The sequence below is a fragment of the Panthera uncia genome, chromosome X (assembly GCF_023721935.1).
Source record: "Panthera uncia isolate 11264 chromosome X, Puncia_PCG_1.0, whole genome shotgun sequence".
Lineage (NCBI taxonomy): Eukaryota > Metazoa > Chordata > Mammalia > Carnivora > Felidae > Panthera > Panthera uncia.
Genome location: NC_064817.1, coordinates 110,852,575 through 110,870,499, shown reverse-complemented (window position 1 = coordinate 110,870,499; position 17,925 = coordinate 110,852,575).

Genomic DNA, 17,925 nt, shown 5'->3' with positions numbered 1-17,925 from the left:
CTACTTTTATTTTTATGACATAGTCTTTTCTTTTTACAAAACCTCTTTTCTTCAAACGTGTAAAGATAAATTATTTCTTTCCATGTCCAAGTTGATTCCCTAGTGTTTGATTACTGGTACACCAAAAGGAAAATAAATACAATGTGCGTCATTAAAAGTAATTCGGTGCAAATTGGGCATCACACAAAATTACATTATTAGCAGCTGTTAAATGACTATAAAATGTAATTAGACACACTCAATTCACTACTCATGAACTGGACCTGATCTCTAAAATATCAATTTAGAACTTTGATTATTCATGACAAAAGAGAACAAATTTGGATTCTAGGTTTAAATTCCTGGTAATGGATGTATTCCCCTAAGGCCTTCGCTGGGATTCCAAATAGGAGGAGGAGAAGGGGGAGGAGGAGGGGGGGAGGAGGAGGGGGAGGAGGAGGAGGAGGAGGGGGAGGAGGAGGAGGGGGAGGAAACAGTTGTTTAAGCCCAGAAGGAGGGGGATTGTGAGCTATCATGGGGTGCCGGCCGGGTTCCCACTGAATCCCTGCCAGCTGCAGTGAGGCGTGAGTTCCTTGGTTAAATTTTAACTCTCTGCTTACAAAGAAGCAACAAAGCCCGGCCCAGATACTTCTACTATAGATGTTTCTTGACTGCCTTTTCAACACATCCTGTTAATCCGCTTAATAAAAAATGTAAAGTAAAAGAAAGTGATAAAATGAAATGAAATGAAATGCAATAAGATAAAATAATAAAGCCGGCAAAACTACGTGAGGATGTTCATATCTGCTCCTTGCTCCGCTAAGGCAGAATGGAAACGCAATGATGTGAGTGGGGTCCAGTAACCGCTTGGGCACCTGCGAGGGCAACATAACCACTTCTCCTTGAAAACTGCTCACTCTAGTCCTCCCGGCCCGTCACATTCTCGGACCTTCTCGCTCGGATTTCCAGCTTCTCCTCTCCCTGGCCAGGGCCGCCGATGTACCTACCCAAATGCTCCTCGGCTAGAGGACTTTCTCTTTTTTCACAGGTCTCTCTTTGTACGTCCCTCCTGCGATTTTCACTAAATCCCCAGTGGCAGTCCCCCTGTCGTCTTCAAATTCCCTGCTGCCCTCAGTCTGTATCAGTCTCCGCGTCAGTATCGGCATTTGCGAAATGGACGCGATGCCTGTACGGTTTCCTTCTCCAAAACTCCCGAGGCCCTGAGCGTTGTGCAATTGTGAAACGTGGGGATTTTAAGAAGTAGGGACGCCTGGGTGACTCAGTGGGTTGAGCCTCCAGCTGCGGCTCAGGTCTTGATCTCCCCATTCACGAGCTCGAGTCCCCTGTGGGGCTCTGTGCTGACAGCTCGGAGCCCGGAGCCTGCTTCGGATTCTGTGTCTCCCCCTCTCTCTGCCCCTCCCCTGCTCATGCTCCGTCTCTCTCTCTCTCTCTCTCTCTCTCACTAAATAAATAAATATTTAAAAATATTTTTAAGTATGGTATACATTTTCTGTCCTACACCCTCCCCGTCAGGGGGTCTGGGACAGGGCTTAAAAGCACACACCTTAGTATTTCTACAGTGAAACAAATGACTGACTGCATAAAGTGGGATAAAGCCATTGCTGCCAAATCAGTTATGAAAAAAAATCACACGAATCGACTGCGGGGGTTTTTTTAAAGTTATTTATTTGTTAATTTTGAGAGCGACCGAGCCCGCAAGTCGGGGAGGGGCAGAGAGACAGAGGGAGACAGGGAGCATCCCAAGCAGGTTCTGCAGGGTCAGCGCCGAGCCCGGGGTGGGGCTCGAACTCGCAAACCGTGAGATCATGAGCCCGGCCAAAACCGAGAGTCGGACGCTCGGGTGCTCGAGCGACCGAGTCACCCAGGCGGCCCTCACCTGTGGGGTTTTTAAAGCTTTGCATTTTGGAATTGTGGATAAAGGATCGTGCACGCGTGCGGATTAAATGAAATTTGTGTAACACCTAACATAGTGGCAGCACTTGCTGAATGCCTGAAGACAGTCAGTTACTATAATCACGGTCGTTTATGTCCTTGGCCGTAACTCCTTAACTGGCAGCGAGGTCTCAGGAGGCAGAAGTTGTGTCTTACACGGCTCAGCCCTCGCACTGCACTGTACTTCCGTTTGAACGAAAGACATCATCTCGTTGCTTGAATCCACTTCCATTCCCAGAAATGTGTCACCTTATAAACGGCCGAATGACCTAAAGGCTCCACCTGAATTCCTGCAAATAAAGGTTACGGTCTGGGCCCCCAAGGGGCAAAACTAGATCAAGATGAAGTCGCGTGGATTTTCGACAGGGAACGTCGGAGTTTTCCATTTGTCCCGGCGATCATACAGACATGAGCGGCGTTCAGACAGAGGGGGAAGGAACGCGGCGGGGCGAGGAGCGCTGAGCCCAAGCTGACCGGAGCCAGATCCAGGGCGAGAGAGAGGCATTTGACCCAGGGGTCATGTGAAGCTGGAGTTGGGGACGGAGGGAAAGCAGCTGGCTCCTGGGTGGGATGAGCACTTTGGTGGCACGAGGTGGTGGTCTCCGAGCGGTCACCTTCCAAATGCGGCCACACAATCAGGACTAATTGGTCTTTGTCCGCAGTCTCAATGCAGGCCCCACTGTGAATAGGTCTCCTTCCCTCAGGCTGACACCCCTGAGAGGATTCAGCACTCGTGAGTAATTTGGCCAAGCCTGACTCGAAGCCATAAAACCTTTAGAGCCCCTCCAAGAACTTTCTCCGAGCAAGAGAGAGCCTGCAGGCAGGTTAGACGAGCTCCCCTTCCCTCAGCGGGGGTAAAGGCCTCGATGGACCGCATTTGGGATGTTCATACACACGGAGGGAGCAGAGATCCCCAAGGAGAAAAACGGGCTGCCTTCTCAATTGGCTGAGATACGGTTGATTGAACGGCAGGTCCCTTTGCTTGGATGACCAGCCATTCGTCACATGTGACTGGAGGCCTCTGGGAATCGGGGACTGGATACGTGAACAGAGTCGACGGGAGTTCTGGCCCAAGGGAAACCTTTTCCAGCATGAATTCATTCGTTAGCTCCTCGAAAGTCTGCTTTTGTCTCTTAACCTCAAGGCTGCTCTTGAGTTCAAGATGGTCCCAATTTGTGAACTAGTCCTTTTAGTAGGCCACAGCGCCTCCCAAGAGCTGACCAGCGTGGGGTCTTTGCTCCAGCGACACTCCCCACAGAGATGGTCATAGAGAGGCTCTGTACGTGCGCGAGGGAACTTGGATTCGTTCTGGAATGATGGTCTTGTACCGAAAACATTTTAAAACCCGCTCTGGAGGACCAGCTCCAGAGTTTGTACCACATTCTTAAGAGTCTCTGCACATGTGGAGGGTGAATTTGATGTTTAGAAAGAAGCCATGTTACGCCCGAATGAAAATTAAGTAGGTAGCCCAGGGAATACCACATAAAAGCAGAGTAATGGGGGCACTTAGGTGGCTCAGTCGGCTAGGCGTCGAACCTTGATTTCGGCTCAGGTCAAGATCTCAAGGTTTGTGAGATCGAGCCCCGCATCAGGCTCCGGGCTGACGACGCGGAGCCTGCTTGCAATTCTCGCTCTTCCCCTCTCCCTGCCCTTTCCCTGCTCTCTCAAAAATAAATACATACACATTTTAAAAATAGAGGAATGAAGAACTAATGCTTTGGGGGCGCCTGGCTGGCTCAGTCATGAGAGCATCCAACTCTTGATGTCAGGGTCGTGAGTTCAAGCCCCATGTTGGCTGTGGAGCCTACTTTAAAAAAAGAGCCACCCCGAAGTGGGTATTATTACTCTTATGTAGAAAATGGAGCTCAGAGAAGTCAAGAATTTTTGCAAGGTCACACAGCTTGTCAGTGGGAGACCTGAGATCGATAGCCATCCTTTATTTTTCTCTGCAAAGCACACCGTTTCCTTTGAAAGTCATTAAAATGGGGGGGAGGGAGTGTGGCACTCCCAACCTTGATACACTCACAAAACTTCTTTGCCATTTTCACATCAAGTAAAGGATGGTGTAAATCCCCATAAATGATTTGTTTTGACTTCGAAGAGTTCCAGGAACGTCAGGAATGAACCAGGCGTGTGCAAATCAAATCATTTCAGATGCCGAAGAAGAGCTTGTTATTTAAATGAACTGGGAGTTATTTTAACAAATGCAATAAGCCTGATGGCGATGGCTTAGTTTTCCTAAATTAATGTGCATTTTAACTTCCAAGTACCACTTCCAGTGGTAGTGGCCCCCAGGAAGTTTACATTCTAGTTGGGAAGACAGATTCCCACCCCACCACACACCAAAATCTAAGAAACAGATAAAAAAGCAAGTAACTGTAAGTTGTGGCACAACCTATGAAGAAAACGGGTAAGAAGTTGAGATAGAGAGTAAGTAGGAAGGACACCTACTTTAGGCAGTGATAGGATGATAGGACAGACACAGGACGTGTGAGGTCCAAGAGCATTCCAGCCCTAGGAAGTAGCCTGTGCAAAGGCCCTGAGGCTAGAGAGAGTGTTGTATGTATAAGGGACAGAAAAAGGGCCACGGTTGCAGGAATAGGATAAACAAGAGGAAGCAGAGGCATGAGAGGAGGTGGAAGAGAAAGTTGGAAGCAGATCGCGTGGGTTTTCTAAACTGTGGCAAAGACGTTGAGTTCTGTTCAAGATGCGACAGGGAGCTATCAAAGGGTTTAAGGCAGAGGGATAACGTGATCTGATGGTACTCACTGAACGATGACTGGTCACAGTTGTGGAGACTGGATTGGAGGGAAGCAAGACGGGAGACCTTCATGGCAGGTGTAAAGGAAAGGGATGATTGCGACCTGGACGAGGCTGATCGCAGTGGATATGGAGAAAGGACGGTGAACATTGGGATATATTTAGAGATAGAAGCGATGGGCTTCCTGATGGGGGGGGCGGGGGGCTGAGGGAAAGAGAGGCTTCAATGCCTTGGTGAACGGTCACGACATTCACTGAGCCAGGGAAGACTGGAAGAGGGACATTATGTTGGGGGAAAATCAACACTCAGTCTTCCGCTCGCTATGCTCAAATGCCCTGTAAATATCCACCTGGAGATGCGAGTTAGGCAGCTGGAGATGTGACTCGGGCCTAAAAATAAAAATTTGGAAGTCAACAAGATATGTTACCTGTAGTCAGGGGACTTGGCGAAATTACCTAGGGAGAGTGTGTATATAGTAAAAAGAAGATGAGAACAGACCAAACCCCCAGGTTCTCCAACATTACAAGGCTGAGCAGAGGAGAGGGAGTCAGCAAAGGGGGCTGGGAATCACGTGGAAGGAAGGGCAGAGAGCCCTGATTTCTGACCGCCTGATCTGCATGACCCCCAGCCCTCTATATAAAGGGGCGTTCGTGCTGGCACTCACCATTACTGCATTGGACCTTGGCGGTGCTTATAAAGTCACAGTGCCTGGTTTGGGGCCTGATCATCAGTACTAGGCCGTGTCCCCAGATCACTGGCCTTTGGGGTCACCTCCACTGTCAAATAGCCTGCTGAGAAGCTCTCTGGACAGTCAGCATACTTTCCTGGCGCTCTGAGCGCTTGGCGGGCCAGCACAGGAAGCTGCCGTCGCTGCCCACAGGCAACACTGATGACTGTAGCTAAAGCCACAGCCTTGGGACCTAGAGCCAAGGAAGCCCCCGCAGCTACACAAGAAGTGGGTATTGGAAAGATCTGGAAGCGCTTGCCCTCTGACTCCCTCGAGGGATTCATCGTGTAACCAAATAAACTGTGTAATATTCACTTACTGTTTGTCTCACTTGCCAAACATGCCCCCCTGGAAGCAGGAACCACGTTCTGGCTTGTTCCCCACTTCATCCCCAGCGTCCAGCGTGGGGCCTGCTCGTGCTGCATCGCGCGGGAGGGATCTGCTCGCCGCCAGCTATAGCGGGAGGGTGGCCGGTGTTGGATGTGTCTACAGCAGGCATTTACACACCATGAGAGACGTCAGGGTTCCTGTTCTGCTTTCCTGTAGGCGTTGCCTGGCAACCTAGATAGAATTACCTGTCTCCAGGGGCGGCGCCCGGCCGGCTCAGCCAGTTACACGTCCGACTTGCGCTCAGGTCGTGATCTCACGGTTCGAGGCCCACATCGGGCTCTCTGTTGTCAGCGAGGAGCCTGCTTCAGATCCTCTGTTCCCCTCTCTCTCTCTGCCCCTCCCCTCTGTCTCAAAAATAAGTAAACATTAAAAAAAAAAAAAAAGAATTGCCTGTCTCCACCGCCACAATCACTTAGGGAAATGTAAAGCGCCATTAGAAACGTAAAGTTTCATAACACAAGAGTTACCAGTCGCTGGGGCACTGGGGGGGGGGGGGGGGTCATGAAAGTGTCTGAAAGTAGCTGAAGAAGCAGCATGTAGAGGTTAAGAGCATAGGCTTTGGAGCCAGACAGAACTGGGTTCAAATTCCAATTGTACTATTCACAGGCTGTGTGGCCTTGGTGTACTTGTTTAACCTCTCTGTCTTCCGTAACTTCTTGTTAATGGGGAACGAGAATAGCACGTACCTCCCAGTGCTGTTGAGAGGGTGGGTGACATAATGCGAGTACAACACGCAGCATGGTACCTGCCACAACGTAAACGTGTATACATTTTAGCTACTATTGTTATAAAAGCAGCAGCAGGCACACTGGTCAAAAGCCAGTCTGGCATCAGTTGGCCTAGAATGGAATTCTGGCTCTGCTTCTCACTCGCTGTGTGACCTTGGGCAAATCATTTAACCTCTCTGAGCGGTAGTTTTCCCGTCTGCAAAATAGGGGTAGTCAATGTTCCTGCCTCAAAGGGTTAAACAAGTATGTTCCATGTAGGTTCGCATAGGTGTGGGTGGGTCGGGGCAAACAAACAAAACACCAGAAACAGTCAGATGGAAAATCAATTTGGGAGTCATTGCGCGGTATCTGTCCTTAGAAAGTCACAATGCACCCAGGCATGTAACTAAAGGCTCTGACAAGTCCTGCGATAAAGCAACCCTCCTAATGTCACATAACTCCGTGTTTCGCCAAGTTATTTGATCTCGAACGCGTTTTCATGCCACATATATTAACACCTGGTAGACCAGTACCCAGAAGCTACTTAGAGCAATGCCCAACCCAAAGTAATTCCTCAATAAATGTTAGCAATCGATATTTTTGGTTCTACATGAATTCCCCAGGAGGATGACGCCACAAACGAGGTGGGGGACAGGGTCCTTCATTTTCTCTGCTCGAGGTTTCTCTAGTAGGTGGGCATCTCCAGGCTCTGTCGGGAAGGGGAGACGGGGCTCTCTCAGCTGCTTATCCTTGCAGTCACTGAAGAGAATGCACTGTGGACAGCCACAAAGTCAGGTATAAATCAGAGGCCTGAGAAGCTTGTGCTTCTTTTCCTTCACTCTCTATTATCTAGGCTTTGGAGATCAACCTGTAATTTGCATGTGAGGTCAATGAGGTCAATGGGGAAGACACTCACGCTAGCCGTGCACCCTCCTGCCACTTGCACGGGAGGTGCTCAAGCGTCATTCCTTCCCTCCGCCCCACCCACCCACCCCACACATTGCGACGTGCCTAAGCTCACCCCAACAGGAAAGGTAATGCATAGAGCGAAGCGTGTGCCTGTATAGAGGAGGAGCGCTGGCCTGGGAGTCCGGACACCTGGCTTTTACTCTGGCAGGGCCGCTAACGGGCTCGATGACTTGGAGAAAACCCGAGCAGAGACCCCATCTCTAGGCTCAGACTCCTAAGTGGAAGAGAGCCTCCTGTCTCTTCATAGGCTTTATATGTTTATCTCATCTATGACCCAATCCTCTAATGTCGTGGTTCTTAAACTGGGGGGTGCGCTCAGAATCACCTCGAAGGCCTGGTGGAAAACCTGTCTCCGGGCCCCACCCCACACTTTCTGATTCAGCCGAGCTGGGGTGGGGCCCCGGATTCTGCATTTTTTTTTTTTTTTGCAAGCTCCCAGAGGGTGTCGATACTGCTGGTCCAGGGACTATACTTTGAGACCCACTGCTCTAATGAAAGCGTTCAGAACTGCCACCTTCATGTGCCCACCAGCTCAGGTGTCAATGGATAGCCCACCACAAATAGCCCCAGCTCTAAAGAGGCCTTTTTACTTGGAATCAGAAACAAACAAACAAACAAACAAAAAACAACTGCTATTTATTTGGAGAAAACCTCATCCAAAAGTGATTTGCTTTGACTGTGATGATTGACGAGCATCACTTTTATGGCATATTACTACTTCCAAAGCTAATGAGTAAGCCTTGTTTATGAGAGATGACATCTAGAAGAGTTTCCTGTGGCATTTTCTACTCTCCGATCAAGAATATTCCCTGTTGTTTGGTTTGCGGTTTGCATTCAAATCACTTAGGAACGAAGTGAGCTGAGAGGGAGTCGGCATAGCGTGCGTGGTGTGGAGGAGGGTCTTGGAATCAGGGAGGCCAAGTTTTAGTCCTGGCTCTGCCGGTCTCTAGCTGCGTGACGTCGGCCGATCCCTCCTCTCGAGGCCCTGCTCCTACAGCTGTAAAATGAACTCGCTAAAAGCATACGTTCCGAGCAGATTTTAAGAGGTGTGGCTAGTTTGGGAGACGATAACAAGACAGTTCAGGAGCAAAATGTATTTGGGAATCACTTCGTTCGCTAACACCCTTCTTAGAAGGTCACAATGTGCCTTGGCATATTAAAGGCTCTGAGAAGTCCTGAAGTAGCATGACCCTTCAGTGTTTAACTCAACATCTCCTCGGAGCGTATGGCCACGAGACACCTTTTCACGGTATTAACATCCGAGGCACCGGTAATCCCTGAGAGATCTCTAAAGGGCCTAACAACTTGAAAATGCACTGGGTCTAGGAGCGGGTTCTCAAGAACTGTACCCGGCATCACAGAGATCACTGTGATCTCTCCTGCCCTCCAGCAGAGTGACTTCGACACTTCATCCAGCTGCCCTCTTAAAAGCCCCGTCACATCCACGAGCCACAGCTGTTAAGTCGAGATTCCAGGGAGGGGGCAACGTCACACGTGTACGGCATTCTAGAAACTACACGTCACTTTTCAACGTAGCGTCATACGATACTCTTCACAGAGGCTGGTTATTAAGGTATGTTGGACACGTAAGGAAACTGGGGCCCAGAGTGAACTCGTGACTTGCCCGGCGTCACGCAGTCAGCGAGCAGCGCAGCTCGAACCCGTTCCCGAATCTTCGTACTCCCAGGTCCACATTTTCGTCTTCGAAGATGTCTGTACAAAGCATTCTGAGTGCCTCAGAGCCCGCGGGCACTCAGGTCAGTCCCTCACTGTCTTGATGAATTTACCTGTGGAGTAAGTCTCGAAATTGGGTCCTGTGTGCTCCCAACAGAATTCTTCCTTTTAAAAAAGTGTTCTTGGGTATCTTAGGTCCCTTTTGCGTTCATAACACATTTTAGAATCAGCTTGTCAATTTCTTTTTTTTTTTTAAGTTTTAAAACTTTTTTGAAGGGGGGGGAGGGGCAGACGGAGAAGGAGATCATGAAGACTGTGAGATCATGACCTGAACTGAAATCAGGAGTCGGACACTTAACTGACTGAGCCAGCCTGGCGCCCCTTGGTTTGATAATCCCTGGAAAGAAAAACCTATAGGACTGCATTACATCTGTGGATCAGCCTGTGTATAAATGATATCTTCACAATATTGAGTGTCCCAATTCACAAACAAAACTATTTAGATTTTTAATATTTTCTCCCCATGATACTACGTAGTTTTCATTTGGGCATTCTTTGGAAATTTATTCTTAAGCATTTTATGGTTTTGGTGCTATGATGAATTTGGTATCACCTTTAAAAAGTTAATTTTCAAAATGTTTGTTGCTGGTATATAAAAATACAATAGATTTATGTATATCGACCTTGCAACATCTTTAAATTTACCTACTCATTTCTATAGCTGTTTCGTAGACTCCTTTGGACTTTCTTTTCTTTTTTAAATGTTCATTTATTTTTAAGAGAGAGAGAGAGTGCAAGCAGGGGAGGGGCAGAGAGAGATAGGGACAGAGGATCCAATGTGGGCTCTGCACTGACAGCAGAGAGCCTGAAGTGGGGCTCAAACTCACAAACTGTGAGATCATGACCTGAGCCAAAGTCGGATGCTTAACTGACTGAGCCACCCGGGAGCCCCTCCTTAGTATTTTCTATACTCACAATCATGCCATGTCAAATAAAGACAGTTTTCCTTCTTCATTTCCAATTTGTATGTCTTCTGTTTCTTTTTCTTGCCTTATTGCACTAGTCAGAACTTCAAGTACAATGTCAACTGGAAGTGATGATAACGGATATCCTTGCTTTTTTATTCTCATTGTTAAGAAGATAATACTCAATATCTCACCCCTAAAATTTATATTCACTGTACGCTTTGGGTTTGAAGTCCTTAACCAAATTTAGGAAGTTCTCTTCCATTCCTAATTTGCTGAAATATTTTCTCACGAATGGTAAATGGTAAATTTAATCATGCTCTTGTATTAGTTTTCTCCTGCCATGTAACAAATCACTATAACCTAGTGGCTTAAAACAATACACACTTACTGGCTCACAGGACTAAAGGTTAAAGTCCGGCATGGAGTGGCTGAGTTCTCTGGTCAGATTCTCACAAGGCTATAGATAAGCAAAGCGTGGGAAGTTGCATTCTCATCTGGAACTTGCTACCTTCTTCCGAGCTTTGGGGATGTTGGCAAAATTCAGTTCCTTGCAGTTATAGGGCCGAGGGCACTCACAATAGACGGTTTACATCACAACACCTTGCCCTACTTTTGATTTTCACTACCTTTTGCCTGGGCTATTGAAATAGTGGCCCACTTGGTCTCATATCGGTCCGACCCTAGGTCCTCTCTTACTCATGCTAAAATTTACATCTGATAATGTCACCCTTTAAAAAAAATCTCTGATGACTTCCCACTGCCCACAGAAACGTCTTCACGTGGTACCAAAAGCTTTTCCTTCTATGGCCTTGACCGCCTTCTCCAGTTGCCAGCCATAACCAGCCTACATTTGAAGTCCTACGATGCGCCATGAACTTTGACGTGTTTGTCCCAGCTCATGTTACTTCCTCTACCTGGAATATCAGAAGTCATCTCCCCACCCACCCGCCCTCCGCACCACATATAGTTTTTCCATCTGGAGAGTTCTCGTTCATATGTTTGCGTAAGTTCCGATATCTCCTCGTCTGTAAGGCGTCTTCCTTGAGTGCCACAGGCAAAACCAATCATATTCTTCTCCAGGGCTCACATATCTAAGTGTCTACTTTGGGGCACATGCTTTTGTAGTTAGCTGAGTGTCTGTCTCCTAATAATCTGTAGTAATCTTGAGGGATGGGACCACGTTATATTCATGTTCTGAGGAAGACGAGTCGGGACTAGGCCACGTGGAGGGGCTGCAGGTACAGAAATGAGGGAAACAGTCGAGAGGGAAATTCTGAGCAATAAGGAGACAATCACAATACAACTGTGATACGGACTAGGCTAGAGGGATGCACGAGGTGCCGGTGGATATAGAGAAGGGAGAATTTAATTGTTCTAGGGTGTTCCATTTGTACTAGCAGTAGGGAGGAGAGATGGCAGTGACTAGGGGCATCTCAACCCAAGCACGTGTAGAATTAAAAAACTAAATAGCACACTTTAAATTTTATGACACGTGCTATTTCACTAGCGGTGGTTTCCTGGAGTGCTGTGCTGGGAAGGATTTTTAAAAGTTGAGGGGCGCCCGGGTGGCTCAGTCGGTTAAGCATCCGCCTTCAGCTCAGGTCATGATATTGCGGTTCGTGAGATCGAGCCCTGCGTCTGGCTCTGTCCTGACAGTGTGGAGCCTGCTTGGGATTCTCTCTCTCCATCTCTCTCTGCACCACCCCTACTCACACTTTTGCTGCCTCTCAAAATAAACAAACTTTAAAAAATAAAAGGTTGAGATATAATTCATATACCAAAAAATTCACCCTTTTCAAGTGTGCAGTTGAATGCCTTTAGTATATTCACAGTTACGTACAGATTGATTGCCACAGTCTAATTCCAGGACATTTTCATCACCCTCAAGAAGAAACTCCTTACCCAGTAAACGGTCACTCCCCATCCTTTCCTCCTCCCAGCCCCTGGCAACCACCAATGCCCTTTCCATCTCCACCGATTTGCCTGATCTGGACATTACGCACCGACGGAATCATACAATATGTGGTCTTTTGTGACTGCCTTCTTTCACTCGGTGTAATGTCGTCAAGGTTCAGCCATGTCGTCGCATGGATTGGTCCTTCGTTCCTATTTGTGCTACAGATGCTGCCCCGTTGTTGGGTGAGAGAGGGCCGCGGTGCTTCCCCCGTGCCGCAAATGGTTCACCCCGCCAGTGGAAGGGTGCTTCATTTGTGACCACTGCCCCGTACCCGGCGGGATCCCAGAAGTCTAACAAACTGATTACATCGTATGCTCGAGGAAACATGGTACCTAATAGAGCATCTTCTAAGCGATGTCCGGATGTGTGCAGGATCCTAAGAAGTCAGAGCTAGAAGGCTGGGGCAGGGATCATCTGACCACTCCCCAATTCAGTTTTCTCTCTAAAAAAGTAATCGGCGCCACCAGTAGCTTTTTCTTTTTCAATTTTTAAATATGTTTTTTTTTAAATGTATTTTTCAGAGAACGTAAGCAGAGGAGGAACAGAGAGAGGGAGACAGAGGATCTGAAGCAGGCTCCCGGCTCTGTGCTGAGGGCAGCGAGCACGATCGGGGGCTCGAACCCACAAACTGTGAGATCGTGACTTGAGCCAAAGTCGGACGCTTAATCAACTGAGCTCCCCAGGACCCCCCCAGGAGCCATTTTAAAATGACATTATTTGGGGGAGAGGGGAAAGTGGGTGATGGGCATGGAGGAGGGCACCTGTTGGGATGAGCACTGGGTGTTGTATGGAAACCAATTGGACAATAAACTATATTTAATATAAAAAAATAATCAGTTGACGTTATTTCTTGTTACACAGCAGCCTGGGGACTTCTGAACACTCGCAGACATTTTATACAGACCAGGGGAGAAGGCTCAGAAAGCCCTAGTGGAAGTCGAGGCCGAAGTCGGTGTGCTGGCAGAGGCCACAGAACAGAGAGAAAAAGAACGGTTGCCTGGCTTCCACTCCCTGCTGCAGACTTCGGCGAGACTTCCAGAATCCTATTCTTTGTAGCAAGATGCCAGAAACTCATGGGAACGTTCCTCTCGCCCAAATTGTTCAGGCCGAGGAAAGTCCTGCCTCCTTACAATCAAGTATGTGTTGATCCAAATGAGCCCCAGGGACAGGGATTCAGATGCATATTCAGAGATGCTGGTTTATCAGTGGTATGTAGAGAATGTTGTTCCCCACTTACAAGATCCAGAAATCCTGCTTAAGTATCCATGCACCCTTCGCTGACCGTCCTTAACCTTCCCTTGGCGGGCTTACGACGAACCGAAATTTTATAACATTGGCATGGAGGAAAGCGACTATAATGTAAATCTGTGGTTTGAAGGGCTGAACGGTGAGTTAACGCAAAAGGGCGAGTGATGGACTAATCTGGAAATGCAAAAGATTAAGCAACTGGGAATACACTGGGAAAGGTCATCTCCATTGCAAAAAGCCCCCGTCCAACTGGCCTGAGAGCAGAACCCTATAAGAATGATCCCGGTTGTGTGTCTCTGATTAAAATAAGAGGTAAATAAAGGCACACAGAAACATGAACTGGCTTCTTAAAAACCAGGCTGAAAATGGTGAAAAGAAACAAAACTACATTTAAAAGGAAATCATCTTTATTTTAGTGCCAATGAACTTGGTTGTATTTTGCCCTCGGCATTTTCAAATGAGGGTGGGAATAGGGCAAAACCTAGGCAAAGTTTCTCAAAAACAAAACACGCACCGGCCTTCTTCCCTTCTTTGAAAAAAGAATCCGTCTGACTCTATGCAAACACCTGCCACCGGGCACTCAGCCAACTTGCTAACCAACCCTGTGTTTCAGCCCAATTAGCTAAACACGCGTCATCCAGAACGCGTTAATTACTCCTGGTGATTTCCCAAAGTTTCCGACGGGATTATGCAAGGAAAGGTGGACATAACCTTCTTTCACAAGGATCTTTACTAAGGAAACCCCACTGCATGCATTCTTGAAAATTCCAGAGACATCCCTAAAAATGCATAATGTCAGAGCTGGAAGGAACCTCTGAGAGTCTCATTATGCAAGCCCTTCATCAAAGGGAGTAACCAGGGTGCTCCAGAAAGCCTCTAATAAACTATGAGCAGAGAGAAGATAAATATAAAAGTGGAAAACAGTCAAATGAAGCCACTGTTTCAGACACACTGCAGGGACAGAAGATATTTGTCGTGGAATTTTTGCAAATCAAGTGATAAAACCTCCCTTGTTACACACTGGTTCACTGGGTACAAAGAGGCAGGACTAGAACAGAGACTGATAATTTCGAATCTTTGCCTACTACATCTTCACAGTGGCGTTCTTGTGCCTCAGTGTCTCCATCTGTAAACTGAGGAGCAGAGGACTTTACAGCGGAGGTGCAAGGACATCGTGACTGCAAGTATCCGTACGTTTGGTTGGAGGACGTGGCTGGGTTTTTGGGTTTTTGTGTCAAGCCCCAAAGATAAGGGATATGGTTCAAAATAGCCTAATTTTCCTTCCTGACATAAATATGATGACAGCCACACAACTAGAAAAGATACGCACTGGAAATTGTATTCTGATTTTCTTCTCTGAATATTAGTACTAATGTCATTTATTGAGCACTTAGAAGTGGAAGACATTGCATGAAGCATGTTCCCTACTTTGTTTCGTTGCATCCCCCCAGTCCCCCTGTGGGGTAAATTCTAGAATTACTTTCATCTCGCAGATGAGGAAGATGTAGCAGAGAGAGGTAAAGTGACTTGCCCAAGGCCAAACGTCTTGGGAGCGGCACAGGTGGATGAACTCTCCCCCAAATTTACAATCTGTTGCTCTGGGTTAAAATATGACACTGCAATGTATGCATTAATACAGAATATCGGTTCAGCCATCTTCAGAATATCTGGAATGTCCGAATTACTTCCCAAACTAGATTGGGAAGGAGGTTGCTAAGGGCTTGGGGATTTACCCCTAGTGAGGAAGGGAAAACGAGTCTTACATTTATTCTTCCCTTATGTACTAAGCTACAGACAGGCCCCCAGTAGATCTGTGAGGCTCTGGCGTGCATCCCCTCATTTAATCACCAGCAGAACCAGATAAAATGTCATCATTCGCCAGCACGCGGATGAAGAAATGGGATCAGAGAGTTCATGTAACCTGCCCGAGGTCACACAGCGAGTAAGAGGTAGAGTGGTGATTTGAACTCAGGTTTCCGACTGCAAGTTCAAGTTCTTTCCACTATACCACGTGGCCTTTCATACACCCGGATAAACTCCACGTGCATACCATATGCCCCACAGCACTGCCTACACATAGTAGGCACTTGATCCAGTGGCTGCTTGAGTAGAGAATGAACCATTACTGTGATACCGGCAGTGTTTTAAGTACTTTACAGGTTTCGAACTATTTTTAGTCTCCCAACGATCCCGTGAGGTTGGTCCTATTACCTTCATTTTCCAAATCAAGAGAGGAAGCCTTACAGAGGTTGCGTAACTTCCCCAAGGGCATCCTACGAGGAAGCGCTTTGCCGGCTGCCAAGTTCTGACTCTGAACTTCCCGCGTCCGTATTCATGTAGCGATAAGGAATCTGTCTTCTCTTGGTTTCCTCCTGGAGGGTCAGAAGGAAGACGAGGAGGAGCCAGTGAATACAGAAGGTGTCGTTCTGCTCTTCACACGGTGAGGAGTGGGGACGGACGCAGAGGTGCCCCCAGAAGTTAAGTCAGTCGACCCGAGGTTCCACAGTGAGCGCCTCGGTGGACCAGAGACCCTTCGCGCGACCTTTTACCGGCAACGGATGGTGGGCTGGTCCAACCGCCCCCCTTTTTTGTGGCCTTCACTGTTACCTTTAGCAAACAGAACTCAGGGGGTCTGTTCCTTCGAGTCAACACGGATTTCATCGAAAGGCACCGGGGAAATCCCTCCGCAAGCGGCAGATCGGTGATGGAGAGTGCGGGCAATTCAGAAGCTCATTTGAGGTTACGTTCCCCCTTTACATTCCCGTCACTTCCTTCAGTTCCATCCCCGTCTTCCCAAAATCTGTTGGCGAGGGAGGAAGCTGTTGGGCAAACCTGTGGTCTTCCTCGCGAGCATCGGCGAGAGAGCCGGCACGGCCAGAGAAGAGAGTTGGCTTACAGATCTCAAAGGCAACAGACAACGCTGTCCTCATCCAACTGATCAGAGTGTTGGATTTAATTATACAAATATAACAACTTGGTGGCCTTTCAAAGTGCTTTCCCTAAGGACCGTTGGGTCGGAAGGCCAATTCATTGTGTTGCTTGATGGCTTTAGACTATTAGAAACTGTTCCCTCGGGGACAGCAGGAAATCAGTTATGATCTTTTGTCTCTCATCCGAGGTACAGGGAAGTCACTATTCTAGTGAATGAGCCACAGATTTCCCCCTGATTTCACTCTCAATTCCTCAATTAGGTGATTATTACCATGAAAGCTGCCGAGACTTAACAGATGGAGACTGCCCTCGGAAGAGGCCACGGGAGCACCGAGGTTTGTAAATGATGGCACTGCCCCCCTAACATCTGGACGGGCAGTTAACTCCTAATTCTTATCGTGGCCCAGCTCCCCTTGGCTTTCTGGCCAGGAACCAATGCGCGAGTATGCCTTCTGGAAAGCAGAGATGTTCACTGGGCTCTAATAACTGTCTTCCAATGGCTGGTCATGGCCGCTTCTGTTGTCCGACCTACAAGGACGACAGCCATCCCTTGAATAACTAACCACTCCCACTGCGTGCCCAATTCACAGCTCTGCAGATATCACCCGCTTGTGCCTACTGTCCACATGGAGCTAAATGCACCAAGTAAATACACAGATATCCTCCTTTGTCTATGGAGACTAAGAGTGGGGTCTGAGACCTGCACGGCCCTTGGGGTGGTGTAGCCCGCATGGGAGAAAGGGTTCTTCTATTTTTTTTTTAATCTGAGCATAGTTGACATACAGCGTTACATTCGTTTCAGGCGTACAAGGCAGTGATTCAACACGTTTATACATTATGCTACGTTCACCACAAGCGTAACTACCATCTGTCCTGATACCGCTGTGACAATGTCACTGACTACGGTCCTTATGCTGTATCCTGTATTCCCACGGCTTATTCTATAAGTGGAAGCCTGTGTCTCCCACTCCCCTTGGCCCATTTTGCCCAACCCCCTACCCACTTTCCCTCTGGCAGCCGTCAGTTTGTTCTCTGTGTTTACGGTCTCATTGTCTTCTATTTAATGTGTCTCATATTCCTCCCACGGGAGCACAAGCCTCATTTCTTTCTTTTCTTTTTTCAGAATGTTCATTCATTTTTTTAATGTGTATTTGTTTTGGGGGGGGGGGAGCGGGGCAGAGAGAGCGGGAGACACAGAATCCGCAGCAGGCTCCAGGCTCTGAACTGTCAGCACAGAGCCTGATGCGTGGCTCGAACTCAAGACCTGCGAGATCATGACCTGAGTGGGTCAGACACTTAACCGACTGAGCCACCCAGGTGCCCCCAAAATGTTTATTCATTTTTGAGAGAGCTAGTGGGAGCGGGGGAGGGGCAGAGAGAGAGGGGGACAGAGGATCTGATGGGGGATCTGAGCTGACAGCAGTGACCCCGATGCGGGGCTCGAACTCACGAACTGTGAGATCATGACCTGAGCCAAAGTCGGGCGTTCAACCGACTGAGCCACCCAGGTGCCCCTCTTTTTTAATTTTTAAGTTCCGATTAATTTGTTTTTTTTTTTTAATTTTTATTTATTTTTGAGACAGAGAGAGACAGAGCATGAACGGGGGAGGGTCAGAGAGAGGGAGACACAGAATCTGAAACGGGCTCCAGGCTCTGAGCTG